Source organism: Anas platyrhynchos, chromosome Z (assembly GCF_047663525.1).
Source record: "Anas platyrhynchos isolate ZD024472 breed Pekin duck chromosome Z, IASCAAS_PekinDuck_T2T, whole genome shotgun sequence".
In the NCBI taxonomy this organism is placed as follows: domain Eukaryota; kingdom Metazoa; phylum Chordata; class Aves; order Anseriformes; family Anatidae; genus Anas; species Anas platyrhynchos.
The window spans coordinates 52,492,758-52,504,530 of NC_092621.1; the positions used below are offsets into that span (position 1 = coordinate 52,492,758).

An 11,773-nucleotide genomic window follows, 5' to 3' on the forward strand; every position below is an offset into this window, starting at 1 on the left:
TGCTATCAGACAGTCACAAATTTCAACACACAGAAATAGAGTTGGGGGTGCTCCAAGCCATTTCACCCTATTGTATCCCATGAAGTGTAGCATGTCAAGATAGATCATTCTGCTCCTTTTGTTCTATTGAAAGGTAAACGTAAGAGTGAAACGAGTTTAAAAGCGCACCTAACCAATTGCTCACCAGTGCAGGAAGCAAACAGGCTGCTAAGCAAAGAGACTTGGCTAGACCTCTACCATGGTCCTCCAACAAAATACGGACAGTAGTCCTTGCACCTGCACAACATCTCACTCCTACAGGTGAAAGGGGTGTCTGCCCCCCCTCATGCTAAATATAGGGTTGGCTACTGGAGCCCAAGTGCCTGCGGCTGGACCCCACTCAGCTAGAACAGTTGTATGGAAACGCTACCTGAAGGACACCAACTGTTGCTCAGGACAAAGACTGTCTTTTTGTTGTGTTTGGAGCACAGATGTAATGGAGCCCAAATCAGTAACAGGGGCTGCCAGGTCCCCTTGAAATAACATCAGAGTAATCACACAGGAAAACCTGGTATTTGGATGCAAGCTGTTGGGATGGATTCACTACCATCCTTTTCTAAAGGCACATAAAAGTAGAGCATCACCCTTGGTAGCTAGTAAACAAGAGCAATTGTAGTGAATGTTTAATCTCTGACAGGGAATATCATAATGTATTATGGTGGAAGGCCCTGGCAAAACACATCACAGACAAGTCTTGGTTGTCTAGGGTAGTAAGGTGGGGTGATTCAAATAAAATAATAATAATAAAAGAAGTGTTAATACAAAACATTATCATGTAAAGTTGTAAGATTATTTCATATCATAATTGCGAAGATGTGGCAAATCAGACTTCTTAATAAGTAATGGCAATAGCTATGTCAAAACATTGGCTGTTCTGTGGCCTATACAAATAGAGTGGTCTCTCTTCCATTCATATTGTACTTATATCAGTGTCATGTGAGCCACCATACCACGCATCTGCAGGCACAGCCGAGAGGCCCCAGACTGAACAGGAATGCAGAACTATCTTCTTACACTTTCAAGACAGATTTGAAGCAAATACTCTTCAGGAAAAAAAAAAAAAAAAAAAACCACAGGCAACTAAAGCAGAGGAAGCAGAAGGACATTTTAACAAAATGTATGTTGTTGCTAAGATAATTGAGCATCCATATTCCCATATTCTGGGATTCTTTTCTTTAACTGCATGTGGAATGAAACTGGTCTAACATTCAAATTTGCAGTTGTACCACTCTGAAGCCCATATAGCAAAGAGGACAGGCAACAAATCCTTCTCTACCTTAACCCTCCCACCTTCCAGAGTTTCCTTCTGCTGTGGCCTACCTTTGGATTCCACCCCAACTCAGAAGCTGACTGTGTTGAACCCATCACACACTTCGCTGAAGTCTGTCCTTTTGCTCTGCATCACACGTTTGCTCTAAGTCACAGACTCTGGCCAGGCCTATGTCTTTATTTACTGATCAGCACATCGTACACCATAATGGTCCTAGCCATTCTTGTTCAAGACAAACACATGGTGTGCACACAAGTGCGTATCTATTTCAAAGAATGTATTAAGTGCAGGCCTAGCCAAATTGCAAGTTGCAATTTAATACCAGCAACTAAATGTGCACGTATTTTTGTACCAGTGGACTGCAGCATGAGTGCTAACAGTTAGATGTCCTTTCATATGGTTGATTTTAAAAATAACTTTAGGGTACTCTTGTGAAGGCAAATGCTTGCACAAAGTATTATCAGAGCAGTTATTGACACAAGCTGTATAGAAAATCTGTACCATGATAGTTACTAGAGGCATCTGGGAAGTAAAAGGGCAGATGAAACAGAAAACTTAACCAAGATATATGCAAACATTTGCCTGCATTTAGACCACGTCTGTAGCCGGGACAATATTTTGGTTGGTTATCTGTTTCATTTGTTTAAAAATCACAAGGAAAAACTCTGGTAGAGAAAATCTGACCACAGTGTTACACCACAGCACAGCACAAAATTAATTCAATATCCATTTTATCCTAGATAAATAGCCTTGTATTGGTCAAGCCTTTTCAATTTCTGTAAGTCCTCCCAAGTACAAAGCATCAAATCACAATTTCTTTTGAAGAAAAGTAATGTGGAGGGAATACACAGGACCATGGGAAGAATCCCCTTAAATTAACCCTAAGTGAAATTCATTGCCATTTTTTCCTGGGATCACGGGAGAAACTGGACCACAGATCTGCCAAATACTTGTGACTAGCATAGAAATGTAAAGTACTTTTCACTTCTTCTTATCAAATTGCAACCTCAGCCTGAGTTAGCTGATGCAACCCTTGTCCTACAGGGACTAAATTGAGGACAAAATGAAAGGGAATCACCTGTGCAGAATTAATGCCTGGAAACCGTTAGTCACAGGTCTTTTGAAATTCCTCCTGTGGCTCCTCCCAGACATAGCGCTAGAGTTACAAATGATAGATGCACTTGCAGGACATGAGGTTTGGTGGCAGGAAGGCAATGCATGTAGGACCAAGTCAGTGTTGAGGAGCAAGCGCATCTCGGAATGCAGGAGGCTGCAAAGTAGGAAAAGGTAAAACCCTCTCAGTACCACTGTGTCTACTCACACAGCCTCTCCAACGTGGTCATTCTGCTCACCCCAGCAGATCTGCACAGCATGTGGACACACTGCCTGAAAATCATTGGTCAAGAAGGTAATGCCTTAACTCACTCCACAAGCATCAAGAGCCCATAACAGTGACCACTGTTATATTCTGCTTGTCTGGTGCAAGTGTGTATACTGGGTAACATGTGGAACATGTGGAAGCATTCAAAGGTATATCTGCATATTCTGGGTTCGACAGATGCAGAAAAGATCAAATGAAAACTATTTATAGTTGTAGGTACTGTGCAGTAACTAATTGTGATGAATGATGGTTAAGAATGCAGATGGATAAAACAACCATTTCCTGGTATTACATGCTTGTGCTTAATCATTTCTACTCATTGATTTCTTTCCCTTCTCTTTTCTTTCTGAAAAGTCTGCTATCACCTAACGAGCTGTTTTTGCTACCACCAATAGATGCTGAAACTGTTTTTCTCACCAGAGTGCAGAATTTCAAAAATCCTCAGCCCCCAGACTGGAGACTACTCAGTGGCAAAATGTGTACATTGACACAAAACTGATGGCACTCAACACTTCCAAAGTGGAGGTGGGCATTTTTCCTGGGTCAGTTATGGTGGCCAAGAAAAGAGATCATGAGGCCAGACATCTTTAAAATATGTCTGTTCTGCAATTGGCAAGCTGACTTCAACAGAAGGCTCCTGAAAGCTGCACATCAATGTATCAGAAGGACAGCAGTCCTAATACTAAATAGTTATCCAACAACATTTCTGCAGAAGTCAATAAAAAGAATTCTGTTCCATTAAAAAAAAAAAAAAAGGAGAAGAACAAGAAGAACAAGAACAAGAAGAACAAACAAAAAAAAAGAAAAGGAGAAGAACAAGAAGAACAACGACAACAAAAAAGAAAAAAAAAAAAAAACAAAAAAAAACAAACAAACAAAAAAAAACAAGAACACAATACTTAAATTGATGTAGTGATTTTGGAAATCCAATTTATGACATTGAACATTGAAGTCCTCACCTGGCAATGCCCCATTAGCTGTTGTATAGATAACAAGAATCTAGGCATAACATTTATATCCAGCTCCAATACCTTCTCAAGTGATTAGTCACAGCTTTGGCTCGATCAAAAATGTTATCCATCATTGTCTATCACATTTTCCCAAAAGTAACTTCATTCAGTCCTTAATCTCCATCTTTACGCATTACAGTTACTCAACATGGAAGCCCATAGAGGAGCCAACACATCATTTGTTCTTCATATGTCTCCTTAAAACCCACCCTGCATAGCATACTGTCCAATCCACTCATACTTTGCCAGGTCTCCTTTAAAGATCCACTGGTAACTTGCATTCTCTTGTCTCCCACTCATTCACTCCTACCTTATACTTGGACTATGGATAACAATGTCACCGTCAAGTTATTGCAGCTTAAACATTTATCACTTGTTAACTGAGATATGTTCACCAATGTTTCACACAATCCTCCCATACAGAAGCTGCAATAAAATATTAGCTTAAATTGGCTCAGCTGACAGGTGAAACTGTATCATGAATTCTTGCAGTTGTCATTCATATCCTTCAGTGGCAAACTATTTAGAGCATTGCTGAATTCTGTCGCATGTGCAAAACTTCTCACCAGTTCTTACAATTGTTTGTGGTATGAGATCAGCACTGTGGAGAAGGACTTGGGAGTACTGGCAGAAATAAAACAGAACATGAGCCAGCAGTGTGGGCTTATAACCCAGAAAGCCAACCATACACTGGGCTGCATCAAAGGAAGCGTGGCCAGCAGGGCTGGGGAGGTGATTGTCCCCCTCTGCTCGGCTCTTGTGAGACCCCACCTGAAGCGCTGCGTTCAGCTCTGGGGTCCCCACCACAAGAAGGACATGGATATATTAGAATAAGTCCAAAGGAGGGCCACGAGGATGATGAAGGGTCTGGAGCACCTCTCCTATGAAGATAGGCTGAGGGATTTGGGGTTGTTCTGTCTGGAGAAGAGAAGGCCCCAGGCAGACTGCATAGCAGCCTTCCAGTACCTAAAGGAGGCCTACGGGAAAGCTGGGGAGGGACTTTTTGTCAGGGGTTGTAGTGATAGGACAAGGAGCAATGGTTTTAAACTAAAAGAAGGCAGATTTATATTAGCTATAAGGAAGAAATTCTTTAGTCAGAGGATGGTGAGGCACTGGAACAGGTTGCCCAGAGAAGCTGTGGATCCCTGGAAGTGTTCAAGACCAGGCTGGATGAGGCTTTGGGCAACCTGATCTGGTGGGAGTTGTCCCTGCCCATGGCAGGGGGTTGGAATTAGATATCTTCAAGGTCCCTTCCAACCCACACCATTCTATGGTTTTATAATTCTAGTATGTCCCCATGTATCTGTAATACCACAGTAACCACTGATGCATGTCTGGATCTCTCTGCACATGATCAGCCTCACTGAAACATGGAGCATCACCTGCTTGAAGAACATGCACAAATACTGAAGGATACAAGGTCATGGCCTTAAAACTAATGGGCTTTCTGACAGTGGTAGAACAGAAGTAGAATAAATTCAGAATGTTACGAGCCCTGTTGTGCATTAAAAATTTCATTCCAGCCTTCTGTGTTTTCCTGATTGGGCTTACTGTTATTCACACTGTAATTATTCACGCAGTTTGTACTGTAGATACTCACTGCACCTTGTGTTAATACTTAGGAATGAGACAAAAAAAAAATCATCTCAATATTCATAGATGAACACTACAAGTGAATTGCTGACAGAATGTTTCCTGGGGTGGAAAAAATGGAGAAGTTTCTGTTTTATGGGTTGCCAGAGGGAATAGTTTCTAAAGCATAGCTCGTGCACTGAAGGAAAATGAAGACAGTCCCCAAAACAACACCCTTAGCTCAAGGTTTTCTGTTATTGAGTTATTGCTTTTATTTTATATACAATGCAAAAAAATGCTGATTATTATGATTCAACATTCTCTAAGAGAGACAGAAGCAGTAAATAGGGTAGGTAGGGAGATAGAGGAGGAAGTTGTCAACAAATATCGAGCATAACATTTCTGTGGGTTTCAGATAGGGTAGCAATGATGTTCCTTTGCCATGTACAGGCACTTACACATTTCTGGTAACTGGTAAGAGGCCCAATATCTGACCTTTTTCTTCTACACTTTTGTGGCCTTTTTTAAGATCTATAGATTTTTTTTTAATCTTTTTATAGTGATTTTACAACATCTGGAGACCATTTAAAACACTTAAATGTATATATTCCCAAGCTAAAATGTTCACACAGAAATGATTAAAACTCTGCAGCCACTGTACACACCAGCCTTATCTTGTAGATCTCACTCATTAGGCACACCTTTGGGGCAGGGTCATGTCCGAATCAATAGTCCCATCAGATTTTATGAGACTCCCTGAAACAAAGTCTTTCAGATAAGGCAGAAAACAAAGGTCCATGACTACTCCTCATTAACAATCTCACTGAATTTTTCATGGGTCGTACTTGTATTTGTTGTTGTCCCAGTTAGCCTAATTCCACTTTGGGCAACAATTTCCTGTCTGAATTTGTTGTTAAATCCCATTAAACATAACACCTTTCACATGATCCTAATCTGCTAGGTGGGAGGGAGGGCTCTCAAGCAATTGCCACGTCAGGATAGGAGGAAGTTTCACTGCAATTTTTATTAGTAAGCAGGAGCTGCATTGCTTCTAGTCCCTTATGATCAGAAGTACTACTTGAAGGTAAGGTGGTCTGGCATGGTAGAGAATTTGGTTCACTAGTGATGGGTTTCATAGACCTTGCCAAGCACTTCTCTGTTGGCCTGACTTTCTCATGGATTTTATGGGTGGTGACACACACCCTGTGCCTGATTTTCTTCCAGGGGCTTCCAAACAAAGCTTTCTTTCCTGGAGACGCAGTCTGGGAGAGCTCAGAATTCACACGTCTACCCTGGAGGGATGCACTGGCTGAAAGCAGGTCTATGGTCGATGTAAGGACCTGCCTGAAGTCTGCTCCCTCTGTGTGTCAATGGCACAAGACCTATTGAAGTACCAGACACCAAACCACGTGATTTCCTGCTTCTGGTCTTCCACTCCTCAAGGATTTGGGATCAGTGTCCTACAGGGTGGTGAGGAGCTTTTCCCTTTAACTTGCATCTCAGGGAGGGCTACCAAGAGAGAGAGATGCTTTCCTCTCCCCTCGCTGAGTTTCTTTTGAACTTGGCAGTCACTGCAGCCAAGTTCAGAACTGCTCCTGCACCACTGGAGCATCTCCCTTTGCTGCTTCCTGTCCCCTGACTCCTTCTTCCTCCTCCTGTGTCTCTCTTCCAAGGCCCCTCTCCATCTGCAAGCCCTAACCCCAACACCTGGTACCTTTGTTCTGCTCTTGGGGAAATTCCTCTTTTCCTGGACTCCTGCCGGGCACTTGGAAAAAACTGGCTTTTCCCAAGGCTTCAGCCACCCCATTGTTTTGCCTGGACCATGCCTATTCACTAGCTAATAATACTCTTTTACGACTGTCTCTTTCAACCACAGAGCCGAAGGCGTAGCCCCCCAGCTTCTTTGCACAAGGAACACGGGCACCACACAGACAAAGATAGCGATTAGACATAAAAATAGACAGTTCATAAAGCTACAGTGAATTTCATAAACTGTACACAGACATGTTTTCCAAAAGTGTTTGATTATCTTTGTTGTTTTTTTTTTTGTTTTGTTTTGTTTTTTGTTTCATCTTGTTATTCAGTGGAGACTGACATTTGAGTAACCACTCACAATTGGATGTAACTGAATCATATGAATCCTTCTCAGAACAGCCAAACTACCACATGAGAGAGGACAGACTAAATCAGACATCCCGGCAGACATTCAAGAATTGAATGAGGACATGGGTTGTACTGCCTCGTGTTCCCAGCTATGTGTGACCTGGGTCATTCAGTATCCCCAGTCCTGACCTTCACACTAAGGAAAGTACCTGGCAAATGAGAAGGAAAATTTGAGAGAGAAGGGAAGGAAGGAGGGACCTCAGACCCAGAGATGATATAAGAACATACGTTGGCAGAGCATGGAAGGACAGTAATTACAGGTTCAGTCAACAATCAAAAAGCAAAGGGTACAGTTTACTTGCAGTTGCTTTGCGTGACAGCTTGAAATCTACACAGCTGTTGTTTCTCCTTTATGAGGGATAAGATTTACCCATGGCACTGTTTGTGCAAGATTCAGCTGGATTTTTTACCAGGCTCCAGCTTATCCAGAAACCATGAAGAAGCACTCTGTCCATCACTATAACCAAACCACAGTCATACCACCAGCTCAGAAACACAAACGTGGTCCCGTGAATGAGACATCTGTAGCAAAAGCAACTCTAATGAGAAATTCTGTCATCTCCATATGCTCAGGATGATCTGGGATGACTACAGATGCAGCCTCAGTCGTTACAGCAGCAGAAGCAATCTCTGCTGTATCAAATTAGCACAACAAGTTCCAGGCCTATACCAAACCATGAAAAGATATGTGACACGAACTGCTACTTTCCAAGGGACATACTAATGTGAAGCCTGTATAGAAGACGGTCCACCTGGCAAAGGTTCTGTTAAAAGCAATGAGTGATATTTTTGTAGATTTCTCTGTGCAGGGAAGATGTCCACATGCAGGGTCAACCCACAGCTCTTGTCCCACATAAGGCTGGAAGACTTCCTCGGGACAGGTACCCTGCCAAGGCATTGCCACAAGTAAAGGCTGTACAGAAACTGGGGCTACTGAGTAACCTGAATTCCCTCCCTTGGAAGGAAGCAAACCACCGAGGCCAGTGCTGTTGTGCTGCAGTCAGAGCCCACTGCACCCTCAGCCCAGGCCCAACCTGCAACAGAGCCACTGCTACCACCCTCCTTGCACTTACCAGCAGACATCATGCTTCTTGGAGGTGTCCAGTGTGTGCCCTGTAGCTCTCAACTGTGAAGGAAACGGTGTAGGCAGAGTCTGGCCATTGCTGGAGTGGTCCTGGCTGGAGAGACTTGCGGTTCTGCCCCATTTTGTTCTGTGGCATTGGGCAAACCTTTTGGCTTCTCTGCTGCAGTTCCTCCTTCTGTAAAATGGTGGTAGTGACAGTGTTTCACTACCCGGTGGTGAGAGGTGACTTCTCTCTCTTCTGTTCCTTCTTTAGATGTTTCCAAACCAAGTGAACAGAGGAAACAAACATCTCCATTTTGTGGTTTTATAACTGAGGCACAAAGAAATTAAATAATCATTACTGATGGAAACTGAAGTGGAGGCCACTGTTTCTCACTCCCGTACTTAAACAGTATGTCTTTTCTTTCTCCTATATCTTCTCTTTTAGAAGATTTTGCTAATTTAACACAAACAACGACTTCAACCATGACCAGAAAGAATGCATGTGCTTTCATTGTAATGAAGGAACTCTCTGTTACTTGTCAGCTATAGGGTATATCTATGAATTTTTTCCGAGGCAGTCATCTTCCCAGTGTGTGGTCTATCAGTGGTGTGTGTGTCTGTGTAACATATAAACATTTCCTATGAACTAAAGCCATTAATCTCACCATTTGCATGATCACAATAATATATATATAAGAATATGTATTATATATATGTGTGTGTGTGCATGTGTGACAAATTATGACCATTTCTTTATAGAACTTGGTGAATGACTTTGTGTTTTCAAAAAGGGGATGCCCTTTTTGAAAGAGCCTCCTGAATGCTGAGTTCCCCTCACTGAGCAGCTATGTGTTCCTGGGCAAGACCGTAGCAGATGGGAGATGGGTGAGTACCTTGTCTTTAAAAATATTGGAGTAAGCTGGAACCTTTTGTAGACTGCTCCTAATGGCAGCAACATATTTGTGATAGAGATCTAAGTCCATATATATGTATATTTGTTTGGAAACATGGAAATCTGTCCAAACTAATAAATTGGGTAGTGTACAGAGTGTCTCGTTTCCAAGGTTATTCTGCTGAGTCCAAGAAAAGCAAAGTACAAGTAGAAAGGTTTCCCAGTGCCCATCTCAGATTAACGGGGACATAAGTGGGTAGCAACAGCTGAAAAGCTATAGACATGAACTAAAACTCTTTGAAAGAAAACCTCAATAACTTGAACGGTCATCTGAACAGATCTCTAGAGAGGAGAAGATCAGTGAAGATACTATTGTGAAAACATACAGAATTTCCTTTTTGACTGTATTACATATTTAGCAATGTACCAGAAAGAACGCAGATGACAGCATTATTTCTGTATTATACAATATCATGTATCTATTCAGACTTTTCTGTGGAAAGCAGAATCATAATAAATTATAAAACTATTTATTTTTCTGCCACTTCCAATTTTTTTCTCGGCTCTCAGTCCATCGGTTTCAACATCCATGATGCGAGAACATCACTTTAGCTTTCGTTCAGATGTACTTACTAGAGATGAAACAAAAGCAAGAGGAAAATTTTGGTTAGGAGACCTGAAAAGAAAAAAAATATTAAAAAAATCAGGCTCAAATCTGAAATTTAGTTTGTGATGGCATGAAATCCACTTTTTTAAGGTGGAAGAGTTTCCCTACTCTTCAACTTCTCTAGAAAGCACTCATATTCTTTTGCTACAGATCAACATGGGATTTTGCTAACTGAGGATACATAATCTGGTTCTGTTTAAATCCCAAGGCAGGCACACTCCCAGGACACATTCAAAAGTCTGTGTATTCAGGGAAACCTTCCTTCTCCTGAAGCTGATTTTTCCCCTTCTGCATTGTGCTGCTGGCCAGAAAACATAGGGAAAAAAAAAAAAAAAAAACACCAGAGCAATTCTTGACTGACCCAGCAGAGGAACAGACCTTCTGGCACTTTTCCAGCAGCCCTGACATTGAGGTTATTACGGAAATCCAATCACACTCTTTACAATTAGAACTTGGGTTATCAAAATTACCGGCTTGTTTTTCGCTATGACTAGGGTGAAAGGTGACAAAAAATGGAGAAATAATAGAGAATCGACAAATACAATTGGCAAGCATGTGGGGCAAGGCACAACAATTAAGAAATGACCACTGGGATTAAGTACCTCAGCCTTATATTAGACCTCTGACAATGGAGTTGAAGCATGACTGACAGAGGATCATGACTGCACTGTTTGGAGCTTGGATCCTTGAAAACCCCTAGCCAGAGCCCTGACACAAAAGTAATTAAATAAATCGGACAGAAAAATGCCATGTTCTTCACATTGGGGGCCACAGGCACTGCTCATCATTCCATGGCCCATATTCAACAAAGGGAAAAGACATCTTGAGGATACTAAAGTCCAACCAACATTATAAAGCTTGAATTTTAGTGGCAATTCTTCAGGCAGACACTAGAAAGAGTCAAAATATCCCAGTAACTCTATAATCTTCTCTGTCTACCACCTAATTCCATCATCTGCTGCCATCCAGAGAATCAAATGACTTGATCACGTCTTTTCTATCTATCATAATTACAGAGAACCGGCAAGGTGCTGAGCATTCACATGGTGAGACCATTTTATATTTCTAGAGGTTGTTTCCCTAGACTGGGCCTTTACAGGAATTCAAGAGTCAGAGGCCAGTGACATGCAATCACTCTATCAGGCAGTATAAAACAATGGGCAAATGTGTGCAAAGGCTGTGAACAATCTCAAGAGGAAAAGGAGGGTGCAACCTCCAAGTCTATATTTGGTTTTGTTTATCATCAACAATTAACCCTGCTCTAATTTACACCCCCTTAAGTATATGCAAGTCACAATCCATTTATTCCTTTTTTATGAGGAACAACATAGTATTCAAGATCCAAGATTGTTTTTCATTTCTTTAAACAACAGCTGACATAAACACTTATTCCAGATTGTCTTATAACATTCTGTGGTGGGATCATGTATTCTGGGCACCAAACCAACATCAACACTCATGGGTGGGGGTGGCTGCTGATAGGAGAAAGGTAAAGGGAGGTATGCATATCTGACTAAAACAAAAGAGCAGAACTTTCTGGCAGTTCCCCATTTTCCACATTCCTTGGTCTTCTGCAAGGACAGAGATCCTACTGAGAAGGATTCCTTGAAATCTCAGATTCTCACAGATCTCTGTCTCAATTTGTTTTGAATACTGCAGAAAAGAATGTTTGCCCTGGTCATGCAGGAATGGGTATTTTTATCACATGGCAGA

General features: G+C 41.7%; 1 long non-coding RNA gene across 1 annotated transcript; it reads left to right on the forward strand.

Annotated features, from left to right (window-relative positions):
• Nucleotides 1–6,127: 6,127 nt before the first annotated feature.
• Nucleotides 6,128–8,685, forward strand: LOC119714522 (uncharacterized). Its single transcript, XR_005261801.2, has 3 exons — nt 6,128–6,356; nt 6,497–6,742; nt 7,357–8,685. It is a non-coding gene; the product is annotated as an uncharacterized lncRNA (long non-coding RNA).
• The last annotated feature ends 3,088 nt before the right edge of the window (nt 8,686–11,773 follow it).